We start from the raw sequence: 20,703 nt of genomic DNA on the forward strand, positions 1-20,703 counted from the left end.
AGGAAGACCCAAAGAAATAGTTAAACTTGTTTATTTTTGTGCTTAGGTTTGAGAAAGAGTAGAAAGTCATGGAGAAATATGATTGGATAAAGGGGATATGATGTAATGGTAATAAACTATAGAAAACTCAGCAAGGCTTGTTGGTTCAGATTCTTCTCTGTGACCCTTTGTCTTCAGAGGTAAGAGCATTCTTTTCATTGGGGTATAAGGAGGGTACATTTCAGCTGAGGGTCTTACATTGTGCTTCAGGGTGAGGTCAGAAAATCCTCCCTAGATTTTATGACCTGCTTCAGGGGACGAGGGATGAGGGGAATGTGAGAATGACCTTTCTGCATCTGCTATTTTTCTCAAATGCCAAAGTGCCATATTTGAGGACGGCATGTCCTAAACCCCATCAATAAGAAGTGCGATAAGACGAATTGTCACCAAGGAATGCTGCAGGAAGAGGAGCCCAAAATTATGATTCTTTCAGGAGAGTGTGGATGTGTCTATGAGGAGGCAGGTGGACCCAAGGATGTGTCAGATTTGGAACGAATCAAAGTATGTGTAACTTGTCAACTTTGGCCTTGGTGTCATGTCAGCATACTTCAGTAAGAATAGGCGGCAGCCACTAACCCCCACCAGGGATTGTACATCTCAGTTAAAACCAGTGAGGACAGTGACCAATGACCAGGAAAGTTGTGTCTTTTCTGATGAGCTTCTCTTGGAAACTCTTCCTATAAACTCCTCTTGGATAGGAAAGAAAAAGAAGGAGAGAAAGTGCTAAATTTGTCAGTAGGCCTGAAAAAGAAAATATCTGGAAGGACTAAAACTATGTCTTGAACTGGCACCATGATGTTTTCTGTCATTTAGCAGGGTGGTAGATAAAGAGCAAAGAGAAGTTGAGTTATAGACCATGAAATTAACACTAGTTAACACTTTTGCCTGCCTGAGTTTATGGTGGTGAAGTTTGATCCTGCTACATTAATAATGAGGTGAATGTTCTTCAGCTACCTCATTTGTCTTGAGCATCGCATTTGTGCCTGGCTTGTGTTCGCTGAACTGCAAAATTTACTTATTTTATATTATCTCCCTGATCCTAGCTGAAAGTTACCACCAGAAGACCGTTCCCTGAAGGAGTAGACGCATTCTGTTTCTCTACCAAGAAAGGGCTAAGAAAGCGCCATTGAGCTACAGGGTTGCTGAGGAGGTGGATCTCTGTTTTTATCACAGTCATCATGTAACTCTCCAGTTCTGTTGTCTTTTATCATTTTACCTTGCAGTAATCCCTTCACTCATGCTATGTATTCAAATGCACACAGTATTTTAATGAATATAGGCTGTAATCTCTTGTCATGCCTCCTGGGTTAGGTAAAACTTCAATGGCACTGCTCCTTCATCATAATTTCTTGTGGGCAATTTGTTTTAAAGTACATATTCTTGGTTACACAATTTTAAAGGAACATTTCTTTCGCACTGGTCAAAGAGCACATGGGACCTGTGAAGAGCCTGAACAGAGCTCTAAAATTTATCTTGAATTTTTGCTAGAGGCATATTACACTCTGAGCACTTTCTCCTCAACTTCCTCCTTATTACCTTCTTGGTAAAAGTCCTCTCTATTATTGCATGAATTTGTTCACAATAATTATGTTTCTTTGATTCCAGTCAGTACTACTCTGGATATCCAATTTAGCTTTCTAAATTGCTTCTGGCAATTTCCTTGGTCATTCTCTTACTCTGCTGCCCCACAGAATATTTCCTTTTGAGATGCACTAAGCTTAGTCTTAGTCTATCAGCTAATTCTGGGAGCCAAAAGTAAAAGCCTGTTTTCACTATCTGCCAAATGGAGGGAGGTATTTGCCCACTAAGGAGAATTTGCGAAGTTCCTTTCCTGGAGAGTACCATTGATTTAATCTGCACAAAATGTTTTAAGTTGTAGACTTAGTATCACTTCTACGTTTGGCTTCTCATGTTAGTAGTTTATAACTTGTTTTGGGAAAGGCTTTAAATATAGAAGTCAAAATGGCTATGCCTCTTACAACAGAAAATACATCTAATAAATATCAACTGGCTTTGCCACTTGGTCACACAGAGAACATTTGTTATAAATCAAAATAATCATATAATTGATTTTCCCACTAACACTAAAACCAAGCATGTGTGTTAATCATGGAATTTTATTTAATCTAAAATAGTCAATAGCATTTATTAGACACTATCTTGTATTAGGTATTTGTCTAGTGCTTTACCTGTATTAATTTAATCTGTACATCCCTAGGAGGTAAGAGAGATCATTAGCCCTATTATGTCAATGGTGATGCTGAGGCTAAGAGAAATTATTCGAGTCAGTTATTCAAGTTCTTGGAAAAAGTGACAGAGGCAGGATTCCAACCTGGATTGTCTGGTTCCAGACACTGCTTTAAACTCTGCTGTAAGCCCTGTAAATTGTGCTGACAGCTTCTCAAGAGCTACAGATCAGTTCTCAGGAATAGTATCAGATTTTCCCCTTTTCCAAGCTTAGTTACTTTCTTGTAAAGTACATTTGCTTGTTACTGATTTCTAATGCATTATATTTAGTTCCATGAAAAGTTTTAATTGAGTTGATATAAAATTAAGCAGTGTATTTTTCAGAGACATTAGACAACAGTGAACTTTGTTTGGACATTGTATTAGTCTATTCTCATGCTGCCATAAGGACATACCTGAGACTGGTTACTTTATAAAGAAAAGAGGTTTAATTGACTCACAGTTCTACATGGCTAGGAAGGCCTCAAGAAAGTTACAATCATGGCAAAGGTGAAGGGGAAGAAAGTCACCTTCTTCACAAGACAGCAGGAAGGAGAAGTGCCGAGTAGAGGGAAAAGCCCTTTATAAAACCATCAGATCTCCTGAGAACTTACTATCGTAAGAACAGCATGAGGGTAACTGCCCCCATGACTCAATTTCTTCCCATTGGGTTCCTCCCATGACATGTGGGGATTATGGGAACTACAACTCAAGATGAGATTTGGGTGGGGACACAGCCAAACAATATCAGGAATGTCTTTCAGCATTTGGTTTATGTTTTAGTAAAAAAGTTGCATCTCAACTCCACCCAATATAAATTCTTTTTTTGACCCCCAAACCTGGACAGATTATGGATGGGCTGGTCCACACATTTTATGCATCTTCATTCTCACCATTAAGTCCGGTAGCTAAACAAAAGGACATCAAGTTTCCTGATGAATAAAAGATGTGGAACTGGCCACAAGAAGCCTACCAATGACCAAAAACAAATTCTATGTTAGGAAGATATTAAATTGCAAAAAGGATATGATATTTAATGAGTCTACATATAATTTTATTGACTAAAACTGTGGCTTGTTTTTCAGCATTTTTTAAATGCTAGAAATAGTATGTTACCAATGCAAAAAGGACTGAGGTATGCTTTTTTGTTTGTTTGTTTTTTCCCCAATGATTCAAATTCAAAGAGGAATCAGAATTAAGTTATAAGATTAAGATGAGAAATAACAAATGACAACAAAAAGAAGAGTAATAATAAATCTATAGAATCTTAGGGCTGTGTTTGAACCATGAGCTCTTATGAAAAATATGCAATTAAGATAAGAAAGCAACTGAGAAAAACTTCCTGGATTTAAAGTGGTAGTACAGGAAAAAGGTAGTTAACTAAGGAAGAGTGACCTGATGTCCTGCAAAACTACCACTCAACATTGGTCCTTCCCAACATCCTGTCTGGAGCTGGGCATCTGGACAGGATGTTGAGTGGTGTCCAGTGAGCTCAATGCCATCTGTGATAGTTAATTTTATGTATCAACTTGACTGGGCCAGGAGGCCCAGATATCTGGTTAATCTTTATGCCTGAATGTGTCTGTTAGGGTGTTTCTAGAAGAGATTAGCATTTAGATCAATGGACTGAATAAAATGAATGGCCCTTTCCAATGTGGGTGGGCCTCATCCAAGCAGTTGAGGGCCTGAATAGAACAATAAGGCAAAGGAAGGTTACATTCTTTGCCTGACTGCTTGAGTTGAGACACCAGCCTTCTGTCCTTGGACTGGGACTCACACCATTGGCAATCCTGGTTCTCAGGCCTTTGGACTTGGACTAGAATTTGTACCACTGGCTTTCCTGTTTCTCCAGCTTGCAGATGGCAGATCATGGGACTTCTCAGCCTCCATAATCATATAAGCCAATTTCTTGTAACAAATATCATTTTTGTGTGTGTGTGTGTGTCTGTGTGTGTGTGTGTGTGTGTATAGAGAGACAGAGAGAGAGAGAGACGTATATCTTCTATTGGTTTTATTTCTCTGAAGAACCCTGACTAAAATGCTATCAAATCGAATCAAAAGAAAATTGTATAAATTATGGCATACCCTTGGAGACCAAGTTAGCCCTCACCCTTCCAAGATCTGAAGAGAGGTCATGACTGGATGGATATCAGATGTCAAGGTGAATGGGCCAAAAGCATAGTCAGCTTTCATCTTCTGTATCTAACCAAAAGAAACAAACACTGTAGGGTCAAATTCTGTGGTTTTAACCTGAAATGTTGAAGGCATCTAACTCCTGAAGAGAAATTCATAGTGTCAGATAGCCACATGTGTATAAACATAAACAGAAAGCAATAAATACAGTTACATTTGTTTCAGCAATATCTTACAGAACACATTTTCCATCCGCCCTCCTTCATCTTTCCCACACACACGCTCACACATGCATACTTTTGAGTCAAACAAAAGTAGAACCAAAAATGTATTCAGCAATTCCTACAAAATAAGAGAAGATGTTCAATTTAGACCAGCAGGCCTATATGTATGTACACATACACATGTGTGCCTATTGGTGGAGACAGTCATATGTAAACTAATTTTCTACAAAATCAGTGGGAAATCTGGTGTTTTAGAAAGTGTGATATCAACAAGAATGGGGCTTCTCAAAAATTCTTGCTGCCTTGCTGAACCACAGCAGCAAGTCACTTCAGAGTGCACTGGGGCAAATCACATCATGTCATTATGTCATGGATCATAATGAAGCACAGAGGCTGATTGAACCAACAGGCCTCAACGCTAATCTCCATGCCAGACTGGAGGCTTGAGAAGTTTTCTGATGGGGATAAAGGAGAGGAGATTGAAAGCTGAAGTTAATGATTAAAGCCAAATGAACCCCACAGGTAAAATTATTTCAATAGCAACATGTCTCATAGCCAAAGTTTTGATGATTAATAAAAGGAATAGAGCAGGTCAGAAATTCCCAGGCTGTCTCAGGTCACTGAGTAGAGGAGTCATTCAATGCACAGCACGATTGCCTGCTGCCTGGGGATCTAGCCAGAGATGCATGGGGAAAGTGGCAGGGAATCTGGGTCATTACAAAGGGAATGGTTCTTCTTCACTTCTTACAGTTGGAAAAAGTTGAAATGTAGGCATCTTTTGCTCATGTCCTATTCATTAATTAAATTCAAGGAGTATCTCAAAGAGCATCTTTTCTTTTAAACATTTCTGGAAGAATGTTTTTTACAAAGAAGAATAAACAGCAACCTGCAAGTCCATATACAAAAAGTCCCATCAGCCAATAACTATATTAGGTCAGCTTAAAAGACTTTATTTTAGTACTATTCACTTTTTCCTGAATATAAAAGTAATACATACCTATTGTAGAAAAAATTTGACAAATGTAGAAAATCATATGAAGGAAAAGAAATAACCACTGATACATCTGCATTCAACAATAATAGTTGCTTGTATTTAGGTATATTTTCTTTCCATTGTTTTTCCATACACACAGATTTTTCTGCTATTAAAATGATAATTTAGATACAGTATGATACCCTGACTTGTTGAACTTAATGAGATGCATTTTTGTCATTAAAATTAATTATAAGCATTTTTAATTGTACCATTATATTTCACCATGTTTATTGACCATGATGCATTTATTCATTTCCATATTGTCAGACACTTACATTTTCTTTTTTTGTTATTATTATTTAACTTTGTGATGGAGGTCTTAGAATTAGGATCATTGTTCATATTTCTGACTTCTTTTTTTTTTTTTTTTTGAGACAGGGTCCTCTCTCTGTCACCCAGACTGGAGTGCAGTGGTGGGATCTTGGCTCGTGGCAGCCTTGACCTCCCAGGCTTCAACAAACCTCCCACCTCAGCCTCTCGAATAGCTGGGACTATAGACAGGCACGTGCCACCAAGCCAGGGTCTGCTAATTTTTGTATTTTTTTAAGTAGAGGCAGGATTTCACCATGTTGCCTAGGCTGGTCTCGAACTCCTGGGCTCAAGTGATCCACCCACCTTGGCCTCCCAAAATGCTGGGATTATAGGCATGGGTCACTGTGCCTGACCCATTTTTAACTATTTTCAAATGATTTATCCTAAGTATTTTTTTTTTTAAACTTATGCTTCTGTTTGGGCAAAAGAGAAAGGACCCTTAAATGAATACATGTGATATGGCCCTAAGGTGAAGCCCTTTATGGGAAATTCTTCACTTTCATTTCTGAGTTTAACAGTATGATTCACCAGTGCATCTATCAAATTCATATTGCAGAGTTCACAGAAATCATTCTTGCTCCAACTTTATCCGCCACACATATGAGATGACAAGCAGGTCTGATGGTCCATGTGAAGCTTTGTGGAGCTGTGGATAATATGGGAGATTCATTGCTTTAGGCATTGTAGACATGCAATGCTTTAAGGCTGAGTAACTCATTCTATAGACTCTACCACAGCTAAATGATACCTCTGGAAAGTTATAAATTGCTATCACTTGATTTTAACTGGAGAATGTAATACCACAATGCTGACTCTCCCGTCCTCATCAGATCACAAACAATGATAGACTTTCCATCTGATTTGACATGGCAGCTGAATCTACTGTATCCATTTCTGACTCCACAAGACTGTCAATCTCACCACTGAATATTATAAGACCTGAGTTTGCCAAGTCTCTTGCTAACATTCCAGATGGAGGAAAACTGCCACCATATCTAATTTGTGAGCATGAGTCTCCAATCAGAGAAAAAAAAGTCATTATTCTTGTGGCTGAGAATGGAAAGAACCATGTGATGATCCACAAAGGATGAATTTATGAAGAAAGAAAAAGAAGGGATGTATAGGTTGACAATACAATCCACCTATTTAGATAAGGTTAAGGTGGATTTATATAAACATATGAAAGCTTCATTTTATAAAAATTGGATATGCTGTAGAAAGTACTTTCCCAAATTTGCAAAGATGCTATAGTCCTAAAACCCTTTGATAAATGAACTTTCCAAGAATATGCTTAAATAGTGGGACAGGGAAATGGAAAATACACTATACATAAAAGAATTAACCTGATCAGAATATAAATATTTTTGAATGTAAATTTGTATGGATAAGACTATGCTTATTTCTGTCTCTTCTGACATACAGTTATACATATACGGGCACTTTTTTTTCTTTTTTTTTTTTTCCTACTGTGTGATGATAATGATTGGGATAAGAGCAATAATATTTTGATTTTTTAAAAAATTTTTATAGACAGGGTCTCATTATGTTGCCTGGGCTGGGGTACAGTGGCTATTCACAGGCATGATCATAGCTCACTGCAGCCTTAAACTCCTGGCCTCAAGCAATCCCCCTGCCTCAGCCCCCTGAGTAACTAGGACTACATGTGTCTGGCTTTGAGTTTTTATAGTATTGTTATGATTTGGATTTGAACCCCTGCCCCAATCTCATACCAAATTGTAATCCTCAGTGTTGGAAGAATGGCCTGGTGGGAAGTGATTAGATCGTGGGGGCAGATTTCCCCCTTGCTGTTCTCGTGATAGTGAGTGAATTTTCATGAGATCTGATTTTTTTTTTCTTTATTTTTTGTGATAGAGTCCAGCTGTGTCACCCAGGCTGGAGTGCAGCGGCAGGATCTCTGCTCACTGCAATCTCCACCTCCTGAGTTCAAGCAATTCTCCTGCCTCAGCCTCCTGAATAGCTGAGATTACAGGCGAGCACCACCATGCCGGGCTAATTCTTGTATTTTTAGTAGAGATGGGGTTTCGCCATGTTGACCAGGCTGTTCTTGAACTCCTGACCTTAGGTAATCAGCCCGCCTTGGCCTCCCAAAGTGCTGGGATCACAGGTGTGAGCCACTGCATCCAGCGAGATCTGATTGTTTAAAAGTGTGTAGCACCTCTCACTTCCCTCTCTTCCTCTTTCCCCAGCCGTGTAAGACATGCCTGCTTTCCTTTTGCCTTCCACCATGATTGTAAGTTTCCTGAGGCCTCCCCAGCCACGCTTCCTGTAAAGCCTGCAGAACTGTGAGTCAATTAAATCACTTTTCTTTATAAATTACCCAGTCTCAGGTAGTTCTTTATACCAATGCGAGAACGGACTGATGCAAGTATGTTACAGGCAACGAAGTACTCGTGTTCATTATTTTATTCTTTTATACAGTTGTCTCCCTTTATCCATGAGGGACATCTTCCAAGGCCCCCAGTGGATGTCTGAAACCACAAGTAGTACCAAATCCTATATGCATTATGTTCTTTCCTATACATACATACCTATGATAATGTTTAATTTATTAATTAGTTACAGTAAGAGATTAACAGCAATAGCTAACAATAAAGTAGAGCAACTATAACAATATGCCATCAGCATTACTCTTGGGGCTATTACTTAGTAAAATAAAGGTTACCTGAACACAAGCACTGCAATACTGACACAGTAGATCTGATAACTGAGACAGCTACTAAGTCACCATTGAAGAGCATATACAGCATGGATATGCTGGACAAAGGGATGATAAACATCTGGATGGGATGGCATAAGATTTCATCATGCTACTCAGAATGGCAGGCAATTTAAAACTTAGGAATTATTTATTTCTGGAATTTTTAATTTAAGATCTTTAGACTGTGGTTGACCAGAGGTAGCTGAAACCATGGAATTCAAAACCGTGGATAAGGGGATACTACTGCCCACACACATTAAAAAACTCAAGGGTGGGTAGACATGATTCTTATGTATAAGGAAACTGAGTAAAACTCAGATACGATTCATATCCAGTATTCCACAGCCAGTAAGAGATGGGTCTGGAATTGACACTCATGTTTTCTCATTTCATGTCTTTGTAGCATACTTTTGTCCATAAAGCAAAATCCGAAGGTTAGTGGTAAGAGGCAGGATTTGGAACTCTCAGAACAAAGCCCTTGGGGGTGGAGATTTCTTACCTATGGCATAAAGAGGTGAGTGAGAGAAATGGCTCATTCAACCGTAGATGGTTTAAAATAGCATTTCAATGGTTAATCATCAGCAGAATAGACAATTCTAGAAACGTTCTAAAAGAAACTTTGTGGATGGGGTTCTTTGACCATTATAGTATTTCCTCTTCTAACATTCCTTTCCCTTTCATCTTTACTTCCCACTTAATTTGCTTTTCAGTTAAAGACAGTCAGTGAAAATGTCACTCAATATCAGAGCAGCACATTGGAGTAGAAAAGCAACATGGGCTTTGAAGATGTAGGCACTGTATTTGAGTTTTCTATGATCTTGGGTATTTCAGCCAAGAGGGAAGTGGGTAAAGAAAGATTAATGGGCCGGGCGCAGTGGCTCACGCCGGTAATCCCAGCACTCTGGGAGGCCAAGGTGGGCGGATCACGAGGTCAGCAGATCGAGACCATCCTGGCTAACACAGTGAAACCCCGTCTCTACTAAAAACACAAAAAATTATCCGGGCGTGGTGGCAGGTGCCTGTAGTCCCAGCTACTCGGGAGGCTGAGACAGGAGACTGGCGTTAACCCGGGAGGCGGAGCTTGCAGTGAGCCGAGCGGAGATAGCACCACTGTACTCCAGCCTGGGCAACAGAGTGAGACTCCGTCTCAAAAAAAAAAGAAAGAAAAAGAAAGATTAATGATGTTATATATGAAAACGTATTGAAAATAGAATAGTGAGTGCATAATTTGCTATACTATGACTAGGATGCTATTTTAAATGATATTCTGTCTGTGTGGCTATATGTGTATCTACATCTGTATGTTTGTGGCTTCATGTGTGTTCCCATGTATGTAAGTGTATAATGCCTATATGTATGTGTCTCTGTGTTTGATGTGCACATGTCTGTGTGTGTGGTGCATGTGTGGATATGTGGATATTTTACATTGTAGGATAAAATGCTTGGGCAATGGGTCAGAGCTGTGTACTGATGACCCAAAATGTCCTCAGTACAATATTTTTTATTTTTTCATATAAAATATTTCTATAATATTTGACTCTGTGAGTAGAATTAACATTTGCACTTGAAGTAAAAATAATTATTAATCCCTTCCTGAGGCTTTTTGGTGTTCTTTGAAGCCTTTACTAAAAGTAAGAGGGAGGATTTTAGGTAACATGCTTACGTTTGAGAACAGTCTCGGTATGACCTCATCACTGATTTGCTCACTGCAGTTCTCCAGAGTTTGTGTCAAGAATGTAGCTCTGTGCCCTCAGTTCTCTGGAGCTGATGCATGGCCATCCCTCTAATCTGAGTCCCTGTTTTTCGTCTTTCTCACATCTTCACCTCTTTTTAATAGACTAGCAGACAGATAGGAGAGGAAGCTCTAGATTTCCCCACCTTCCTTGATTTTCAAGGCTTGCATAGCGGAAAGACGGAAAGACGGCAGACTTCCTTCCTCTAGGGCTTCCTGCATTATGTTCCCCTGGCACTCCCGGAATACCTCTTCTCTATTCTTTGCCTCAGAAGGTGTCACTCTTTGTTGTCATGTTTGACTACTAGATTCTGTGTACCATGAGGGCAGCAGCTGTCACATTTGTGCCTGGTACAAAGTAGAGGGCCGCTGACTGAATACTGTCCTGAAGGCATAGATGAATCAATAGCAGGTAACTGGGGAAAGCTCCCAAGATTGAATGCAAATGCTGATTAGGAAGAATTAGTCCTGAAGGTGGAATCCTTCTCCTCTGCTGACAAGGCAAACAAAGCCAGTTTTTGGAACAAGTACATTATAAATAACATTAGTAGTAGAATTTAGTGGACAAATGAGACAGCCCATGTAAAAAGACAAAAAACCTCTTTTCTCTATGTGAAGTTTCAGATCATTTTGCCTAATGTAAAATTCTTTTATATACATTTATACAAAGGAATATTTTTTTATATAGACAGAAATGCTGGATAGGGAACTTTGAAAAGGAAAAGCAATTGAAATTCTGTACAGAAAATGTTTTAAAAGGCTAATGAATATACACTGTTGTATACTTGGAAGTAAAGTGACCATGAAAAAGAAAGAAAAGAGGCAGGAAAAAAATCCCTCTTATTTGTACCAATAAAATGTAAATGCATGCTATTTCCCTGTGAACATCATCATATTGGATTTGTAGGGCACTGTTTTCCAGAATTTAAAATGCAATAATCCATAGAGAGAAACTGTTCCTCTAGCAACCAAACCTTGAAAAAAATTAAGATTAAAAGCAAATACAGAAAAATTCTTTCTCAACCCACATACTAGAAATCAAACCAATTTTATTTCAAACTATTAGCAAGAAATACCCTGCCTATTTACCACCTGCATTTTCCCAATAATTTATAATTACAACCCAGCAGTAAGTATTGATTTCCAATTGATGGATATCATCTGTGCTCTAATAAACTGACAGACCTTCAGAAATCTATCCTGGGAGACCTTTAGAATACATGACATGAGTTAAACATATTTTATTTAATACCAGAGGAAATTTGCATTTCATCTCTCAGGCTTTTACGAAGCTGCTGTAAATGATTTAGCTTAGCTTTTAGATTTCAGAGTCATTTCATTTCAATTTGGGCACACTCTTGTATAATTCTTAGCCTTTGTTCAACCAAATGTAGACTACTGACATTTAGCATGTGGAATAACATGTCAAAAATATGGGATGCTTAAATTCACGGTTTGTGGATTTAGTAAAGATGTGAAATAAAGCTTTTGATGCGTGTAAAAATCACAGTAAAATGTAAGTGAAACCTAATTGTAAAATGTAAATGAGTTCTAATTGTTTACCATGCTCTTATAACTGGAATCCTGCTGGGTAATATGCCACAGCATCCCTTAGGATGGGGTAATGCCACATTCAATGAAGTCCAGGGAGGTTTAGCTCCAACAAATGCGATCATTGTTTATGAGCACATGGGTGGGGCATTTCTTCCAGGAACAAGATCTTCTGTTTATATGGTTAGCAGCCTGTTTAAGGCTTGGCCCCTGGCAACAGCATATCCACACAGGAAAGACTAGGTTTTAAGACAGGAAGCGAAGAATTAGCATCCTTAGAAGATTTTCCTGAACAAACTGAGAAGCCTTGGCAAACGCATTATTTTATTAGCACCTTTTGTAATCTGAAAAAAAAAAAAATAGAGAGGGAAAGTTCTCATTATTAAGTACCTTGCATTACTTACGTGTCAATTTACCGTAACAGCCATTTAGATTTTTGTAGCAGAACCAAGTATGGTTTTTATAAAAATTGTTTTGTTTTTAAGGAAGAAAAACACACACACACACACACACAGGTTTATTTTAAAGTGGGAGCCCTTGAGTATTTCTTTGTGAATTTTGTTTGTTTTCTGGGGGAAAAAAAGGAACCGATTAGCAGGTTCATTTGTATAATAATCATTCATTAAAATAGACTCTGTGGCAATGAAATACTGTACTTGAATTCCAGCACAAAGCCTTTAAAAAGCTAAAATGTCAAAACCATAAAACTAATTAAGGCAACAAAATAGCTTTTTCCAGCTAATGACAAGCTGGTCCAAAAACACACTTCAGTGATTTTTCTTTCCTCCAGAGACACTTTAAGTAAAGCAAGGATAGAATTTTCCACAATCATTATCTAGTCCAGCCACCTAGGAATGTAGCCCATCTGAACTGTCTGGCAGAGAGGTCACATGTTTACTTTTGGCTAGCTTCCCCCAGGCTCGCTCTCCTTCCTTCCCTTCCGTGTGGTCCTTCTCTCGCCTCCTGTCTTCCAGAAACATTTACGAGGCTTTACCACACTCTAGGTGCTGTGGAAGGATAGCTAACTGAGCCAGCTGTGGGTTCTGCAGTCAAGCAGCTGATGGAGTAGAAAGGAAGACAACACAGAAATAACCCTAATCCCTGGGGGAAAAAGTCACACATTTCAAATTACAGACAAGTTGCCACAATAGCACCCAGGACTCTGGTATAACTCTTTGCCCAGAGACTGAATTCACATTTCCCTGATGGTTCCAGCAATGTCCTTTGTGGCAAAAGATCCCATCCAGGATCAGGAGCTGCTCCCAGCTGTCACCTGTCTCTATCTCTGATCTGAAACAATTGCCGTCTTCCTTTGATTTTCACGATCTTCTCATGTTTGAAGATTACAGGTCAGTTATTTTATGGAATGTCCCCCAATTTGGAATGGTGCGATGTTTTCTTATGATTAGATCCTGCATAGATTTTTAGCTGGAATATCACAGAGCTTGTGCTCTTTAACCCCTCTTGGGAAACACGTGGCGCCTGTTTCCCCATTATGGAGCGCTGTTTACATTTATCATTCGATTTGGATAGTGTCTGCCAGGTTTTTCTACTGTGAGTTAGTTTTTGAAAAGTATGGATTGATAAATATTTTGGCGTAGATACTTTGAGACCATGTAAAATTATGTTCCTCATTCCCTGTTCCTACTAGTTCTAACATCCATTGATGTTTCCTGCTTGAAATAATATTACTATAATGGTTGCCAAAAGATGTTTTTCAATGCCATTATTTCCTTTCTATTTATCATTATTTTTATTAGCTAGCTCTCTGTTACGAGGAACAGTTTTCTCTTCCCCTTATGTGTTTTTTTCTTTATTTGTATCAGTGTTGACTCATAAATTTCTATTATGTGGATAATCCTGTTACTCTGTGGGCTATAATCCACTGGTTGTAGAATCGGGTTATAGTTCATGGGTTATAATCCAGTGGGTTATATGTGCCCCCATTATTCTTTGAGCATTTCCTTACCTTCTGGTGCCACCAGATACTTCAGGCTCCTCTTGCAGTACAACAGTCGTCCATTTTTCCAAGGAGCTCTGGCACATTTAGAGTGATGTTTGGAAATCAAGATTTGTGCCACCAGAAAGTCAATGCTCCCTTGACCTTCTAGTGAAAAGATTTAAGATATATATGCAAATATATACTTTTAAACATATATACAAATATGTGCACATTTATAAGTATACTTATTTTATATTACAGGAGAGAAAAAAATGTTTTTCCTTTACCTGTCTTATACTCTCTGGCTGGGGCCTTATAAATGAGACTAACAAAAGACAGATTAACAAGAGAAATGCAAATGGAAGTTTATAAACACACACATCACACATACACATGGGAGTACTCAGAGATGAGTAACTCAAACGAGTGGTTAGAATTTTGCCTTGTATATTTTCTAAACAAGAGAACAAAAAGGTCAGTTATACAGTTGTCTGGGCCCTCTCTCCAGGGATTCTGGGTAAGGTCCAGGCATCTGTGTTTTTAAAATCTCCCTGGGTCCTTCTAATATGCAGCCATGGTTTAGAATCAGTGAAGTAGTGCTGGTTTCTTCATTTGTAGAAATAGAGGCTAAGACCCAGAGAGGACTCAGGTGTTGATTGTTGGCCCTGCTTTCTTTCCACTACATCTATGTTTTTCTTTTAGTCTACAAGATAATGAATGGGAAAAGCTGAGAACAACTTTCACTAGTTTTTAAGCCCTTCTTGTTTTCCCTCACATTGGTAGACAATTGGTTTCATGATGAATACATTTACTCTTTTTCTGATTTCTTCTGCTCTAAGTAGTGTGTCAATGCTTTTACTTAATAGTTTCTTCCTCCCCTTCTCCTAATCCCTGAAGATAAGCAGAGGGATGTAAAGAGCCAAATATTTGTTGGGCATTTCCATTAATCCTGGAAGGTCTGCCCAACCCTTTCCACTCAGATATCGGCATTGGAGTGAAAAGAGACCTGGAATGGAAAACGGATGACTAAAAAAGAAATGGAACAAGATATGAGGTCAGTTCTGCAGCAGAGCTAGGGAACAACAAGATTCCATTCCTTTTGCCTCATCACCAATGTGCTTAGAAGGCAGCAAAACCCTCTTAATCCCCAGATATGTGGGAGGAGGTAAATGTTTGTCTGAAGCCAAGGGGAGCAGTAGAAATCATTTAAGAAGCTCAAATGTCTGATAAAGTTTGTAATGATAGGGACCAAGCTGTGCATTTTCTGAGACACTGGATACCTAAAGGGCTATTTATTTATTTATTAACAGAAATGCCGTGCTAGTCAAACAAAACGTTAAAGACCCCATTTGGCACAGTGCTGCCTGTTCATGATCTCCTTATCTAGTTACTGTTCTATTTTCTTAATTTTCTTGAGTTTAGATTGTAGTGAAACTAAGCTCCTTTGAATACTTTCATTTCTCAGCGCTAGAAGGATTTCCACAGGTTGTTTAGATCATAAAGCCCAGCATTTCAAAGCGAGGTGAAGTCTGAGAGATGATAGCTAAAAATATTATTTTTTATCTGTAGGGAAATTGTTGCCCAGAGAGGTTAAGTGATGTGTACAAGATTGAACAACCTGGTGAAAGAGCAGCCAATTCTGGGTCTGGGGGACTGGAATCTCAGTCCAGCATGATTGCTCCCACGCCATGCTGACTATGCACTTTATGGAAAAAGCTTTATTGCCTTAATTCTCTAAATGATCATTGCTTAACTGGAACTATGCCTGCTTTTATTTTAATTGAGATTTTATTTTCGCCTGCCTGGAGCAAGGAGAGCATTATGGTATTTTAAATGAGAACCGAGGAATTTCCTGCACTTCAAATATTAGCAGTTACATTCTGCTAAAGACGCATGTGGACTATCTATTAGAAGCATGTAGTAGGTAAACCAGAAACATTTCATATTAATTGTTATAAGCGTATTATCCATCAAAATGTAAATTTCCCAAAGTAGGCTTTATGTGGATCATAATTTCCTTTATTACAAAATGGACTTGAAAACTCTGGCTGGCTCCTGGTCCTTATGTAAAACCTCCATTTCCTGTGGTGCCTCCAATTTATTTTTTCACAGCTTTAACGGCTTTCACACTGTGATTTTCTATATCTGTTGCAAATGTTCAACAATTTACAGAGAAAATTTTAGTCCATAGCTTTCTGCTTTTAGCTTTTCATGTATAAAGATTAAAGAATGAATGTGCAATCAGCAGATATATAGAAAACATCTCCTGCTAGAATAAAATAGATGGTTCAACTTCTGAAACCCCAATGGAATTTATAATATCTACCTACAGCACTTCCTCTCTTTTGTATTGCGCCTTCTGATAAATAGGCTTCCAGAAGAGAGAATTTGGGAAGCTAGCTAGAAAATACTTTTTTTCTTTTTCTTTTTCTTTCTTTCTTTCTTTCTTTCTTTCTTTCTTTCTTTCTTTCTTTTCTTTTTTTTTTTTTTTTTTTTTTTGAGAACGAGTTTTTGCTCTTGTCCCCCAGGTTGGAGTGCAGTGGCACCATCTCGGCTCATTGCAATCTCTGCCTCCCAAGTTCAAGCAATTCTCCTGTCTCAGGCTCCCGAGTAGCTGGGATTACAGGCGCGCGCCACCATGCCCGGCTAATTTTTGTATTTTCTGTAGAGACAGGGTTTCACCATTTTGGTCAGACTGGTCTGGAACTCCTGACCTCATGATTCACCTGCCTCGGCCTCCCAAAGTGCTGGGATTACAGGCATGAGCCAGCGCACCCGCCTTTATGTTTCTTTATAACATGATACAGCACTGCCCAGGCCTTCCAGGTGGGGCCACCATCGGAAACAGGAAGGTGGAAGGAGATCGAGGGGTGATAGTGACTGACCAATCAAAAGAAACTTTACGCTGCCTAATGTGAACCTTAAAGGTTAATGCTCTTTTGGAAAACAGCACAGAATTTGAGATTACACCTAGAATATTGATTATCAGTGGTTGCTACCTCAGGACTTAAAATGTGATAATACAGTGAGCCCCATAATGGTACATTTAGTTAGAGGTAAGGGGCTGGTTCTTGATATTGTGTATGGTGGTAGTGTGTGGTTATGCATGCGTGCATGTGTGTGCGTGTGTTTGTGTGTGCATGTATGAAGAAGAGAGACATTTGCATTTCTTTAGGAAAAAAGCTAGAGTTTGTAAAAATGGGTTTCTTCAAGGTTGAATCTTGAAGCACAACTAGAACAGAAAGGAAGGGTGGATCCAGTCTGTCCAGTTTGCTCTTACTTGTCTACAGGAGGGACCATGGGTACTTCTCAGGCTGTAGAAGCATCACTCACATTAGATCTCAAATCCAATCTGTCTGCCCCCAACCCACCTGATCTAAGCCTCTTTCAGAATCAAGAACTGCCATTTCAGAAATGCATTAATAGAAAAGCTCTTATTTCCATTTTTATCTTGCACCATTTTTATTTTGGGGGGACCTGATGGAAATATACGGGCTGCTCTGGGAAGTCTAACCAAGCTGCTGTAACCTGGATGTGCATTTGAAGGCACATATTCATGACGGGGTTCTTGATGTGACTGGATATGCATAGCACATTGGGTGCAGCACGTGTGAGAACTGTAACAGGAGTGTCAGGTGCTGAATTGTGTCACCTCCTCCCTCATTCATATATTGAAGCCCTAACTCCAGTAGTTCAGAATGTGACTGATGTGCATATAGAGCCTTTAAAGAGGTGATTAAGGTAGAGTGAGAGCATATCGGTGGGTTCTAATCCAATCTGACTTGGGTCCTTATAAGAAGAGGAGATTAGGACACAGACAGACACAAAGGAAGGATATTAGGACACAGACCCCAAAAAAGGACTACATGAAGACACAGGGAGAAGATGACCATCTATTACTACAACGAAGAACAGAGGTCTCAGAAGGAACCAACCCTTGTTCCTTGCCGATACCCTGATCTTGGACTTCCAGTCTTCACAACTGCGGGAAAATAAATTTCAGTTGTTTATGCCACCCAATCTGTGGTATATTGCTATGGCAGCCTGAGCAGACGAATACAAGGAATTTCAAGAATACATTAGCTTGATTTTAAATCATGTGTTTTACGTGGTGTTTGACTTTCTGCTAGCATTCTCATTTTCAACCCCTCTATTAGTACCTACTGTCATTATACTTCTAAAGACTATTGATACGTTTTGGATCTGTGTCATCGCCCAAATATCATGTCAAATTTTAATCCCCAGTGTTGGAGGTGGTGCCTGATGGTAGGTGATTAGATCATGGGGGTGGATTTCCCTCTTGGTGCTGTTCTTGTGAAAATGAGTTCTCATGAGATCTGGTTGCTTAAAAGTATGTGGCCCCTCTCCCGTCTCTCTCTCTTGCTCCTGCTCCTGCCATGTGAAATGCCTCACTCTCCCTTCACCTTCTGCCGTGGTTGTAAGCTCCCCTAGGATTCCCCAGAAGCAAATGTGGCCATGCCTCCTCTACAGCCTGCAGGACAGTGAGCCAATGAAACCTCTTTTCTATTTAAATTATCAGTCTCAGGTATTTCTTTATAACAATGAAGCACAAGCTAATACAACCATCTTCATATGGTTTTTTTTTTTTTTTTTTTTTTTTTGCCTAGAATATGATTGTGATTATCACCTAACAGGTTCTCCTATTCAGTTGATCTCTCCACAGATACAGACTTCCTAAGAAATGAAGCTACTGCCTGCTCAAACACCTTAATGTTTCCCCATCACCTCTGGAATGAAATCTAAGCTGTGTAAAGAGACCTCCAGGCTCAGGCTGGCCATCATCTGGTCTCACCTAGCCTGTCTGTCCACCTGCCACAATTCCTCCTGACCCCCATGAATCTGTCACTCTATGCAGTTCCTCAGTAATCCTTCCACTTCCATGTCTCTGGTCTTTTGCTGGTGATGTTCTCTCAACCTGGAGGGCCTTAGCCCCCATCACTATCTGTCAACATTCTACTCTTCTTCAAATGTCACAGTTCCTTCAAGCCTTTCCCTGCTCTCCCAAGTCAGAATGAATCCTTCCCTGTTTTGCACTCCCATAATACTTATTGTATTCTGCTTTTACTTGGATGAGAAAATACTTTTCTCCTCAAGAAGATTATAAAGTACTCAGAGGGAGGCTTTGTGTTACTAATGTTTGTAAACCCAGTGCCAAGTAGGGGTTGGGCTCAATACAGGTTTACTGAATGAATAATAAAGTCTATAGTTCTGTGGAGTGAAGCCAGAAGCACACTGTAGAGTCATCCTTGTTTAAAAACAGCTGCCCTGCTAGCTTGCCACAATCTGGCTCTTGCCTTCTGCATCATCTTGAATTTTCTCCTGGTGACCTTCCTATGATGTAGTAAAAGAGGAGATACTATCGCTAGCAGTTCTTTGTACGTTACAAATGTCAAGCCAAAATTGTGGGAGGCCATTGTTTTGGGCTGAGCTCCTGTACTAGGCTGCAGCAGAGCAGACCAAATATAAATGGAGTCATTCATGGTAAATACCACATAATCAAACTGAAACTTAAAGGAAGCAGGTAGATCCCAAAATAGACCCGTTTTTTTTTTTACTTCCTTCTGAAAGCAGGAGATTCCTATCTTCCCCAGTCAGCATAATTAAGAAGTCCCCGCTGCTTTAGTCCTTCCAAAAAAGTAAACTGAAGTAGCCTGATGTTAACCTATCATCAGTTTTTTGTTGTTGTTGTTTCTGTTTTTGAGAGACAGGGTCTCTCTCTGTTGCCCAGTCTGGAGTGCAATGGCACAGTCATGGCTCATTGCAGCCTCAACCTCTTGAGCTCGAGTGATTCTCCCAACTCAGCCTCCCAAGTAGCTAGGACTTACAGGTATATGTAACCATACCCAGCTAATCTTTTTAATTTTTATTTTTGAAGAGACAGGATTTTGTCCAGGCTTGTGTCAGACTCCAGGCCTCAAGCGATCCTCTTGCCTCGGCCTCCCAAAGTGCTAGAATTACAGGCATGAGCCACTGCACCTGGCCCAGTTTTATTTATTAATTTTTTTCTATTGTTTGATTTCCTTTTTCTCACCTTGCAAAACCCACTGTTCTGCTATTGCCCACAGAATACTGTCATTCAATTTTGTAGAATGGAAGTGGTTGCAATTCATGAATCGTGAGTAAAAGTCAATTTCATCTATAGCTAAATTTGTTCTAATTTTGTCTTGACACAGGGAGGACTTTTTGGCATGAATCCACAACTCAGGGTCAGTTGGTCACCAAGAAAGGCACTGTGAACATAGCCCTTGGCACACATACATAGGGCAGGTTAGTGAATGGGCAAAGGAAAGTGTTAGGTGGTGGGTGGGGAGGAAGGGGTGAGGAGATAGTCATGTCCACTATCAACATAGTAGACAACAGCAATAATAATTGCAACTTTTTAAAAACTGTGTATTTATTCTTTTCCAGACGCTATTGTAACCTTTTTGCATATGCTAATCTATTTTGTTCTCATGCCAACCCTATGAGAGCAAGGCCAGGCACAAGTGGCTGATGGATATTGGCAGCTTACCTCGGGGCTTGGGCCCGGGGCAGATGGACCATAGTGGGAAGGCACTAGTTCAGGGATGAGAGAAACCTTAGCAGCAATGTCACAGAAGCGATTGCTGGGGAAGGCAAAGAAAGATTTGGGAAAATTTTCTCAGTGTCTTATGAACCACACCCCCTCCATCCCTCCCATATACTGCCCCATTCTTATGAGTACAGATCATTATGAAACAAAATAAAATAGTGGACTATTGGTATTATAAACATATCATCATGTTTATT

General features: G+C 39.5%; 1 long non-coding RNA gene across 1 annotated transcript in view; it reads left to right on the forward strand.

Annotated features, from left to right (window-relative positions):
- Positions 1-20,703, forward strand: part of LOC112423363 (uncharacterized) — a 394,568-nt gene that overhangs the window by 159,870 nt on the left and 213,995 nt on the right. Inside the window, exon 4 of the long non-coding RNA XR_011624717.1 lies at positions 8,178-8,273. This is a non-coding gene — a long non-coding RNA (uncharacterized lncRNA). The remainder of the gene's footprint in view (positions 1-8,177; positions 8,274-20,703) is intronic.

The sequence above is a fragment of the Macaca nemestrina genome, chromosome 6 (assembly GCF_043159975.1).
Source record: "Macaca nemestrina isolate mMacNem1 chromosome 6, mMacNem.hap1, whole genome shotgun sequence".
Taxonomy (NCBI): domain Eukaryota; kingdom Metazoa; phylum Chordata; class Mammalia; order Primates; family Cercopithecidae; genus Macaca; species Macaca nemestrina.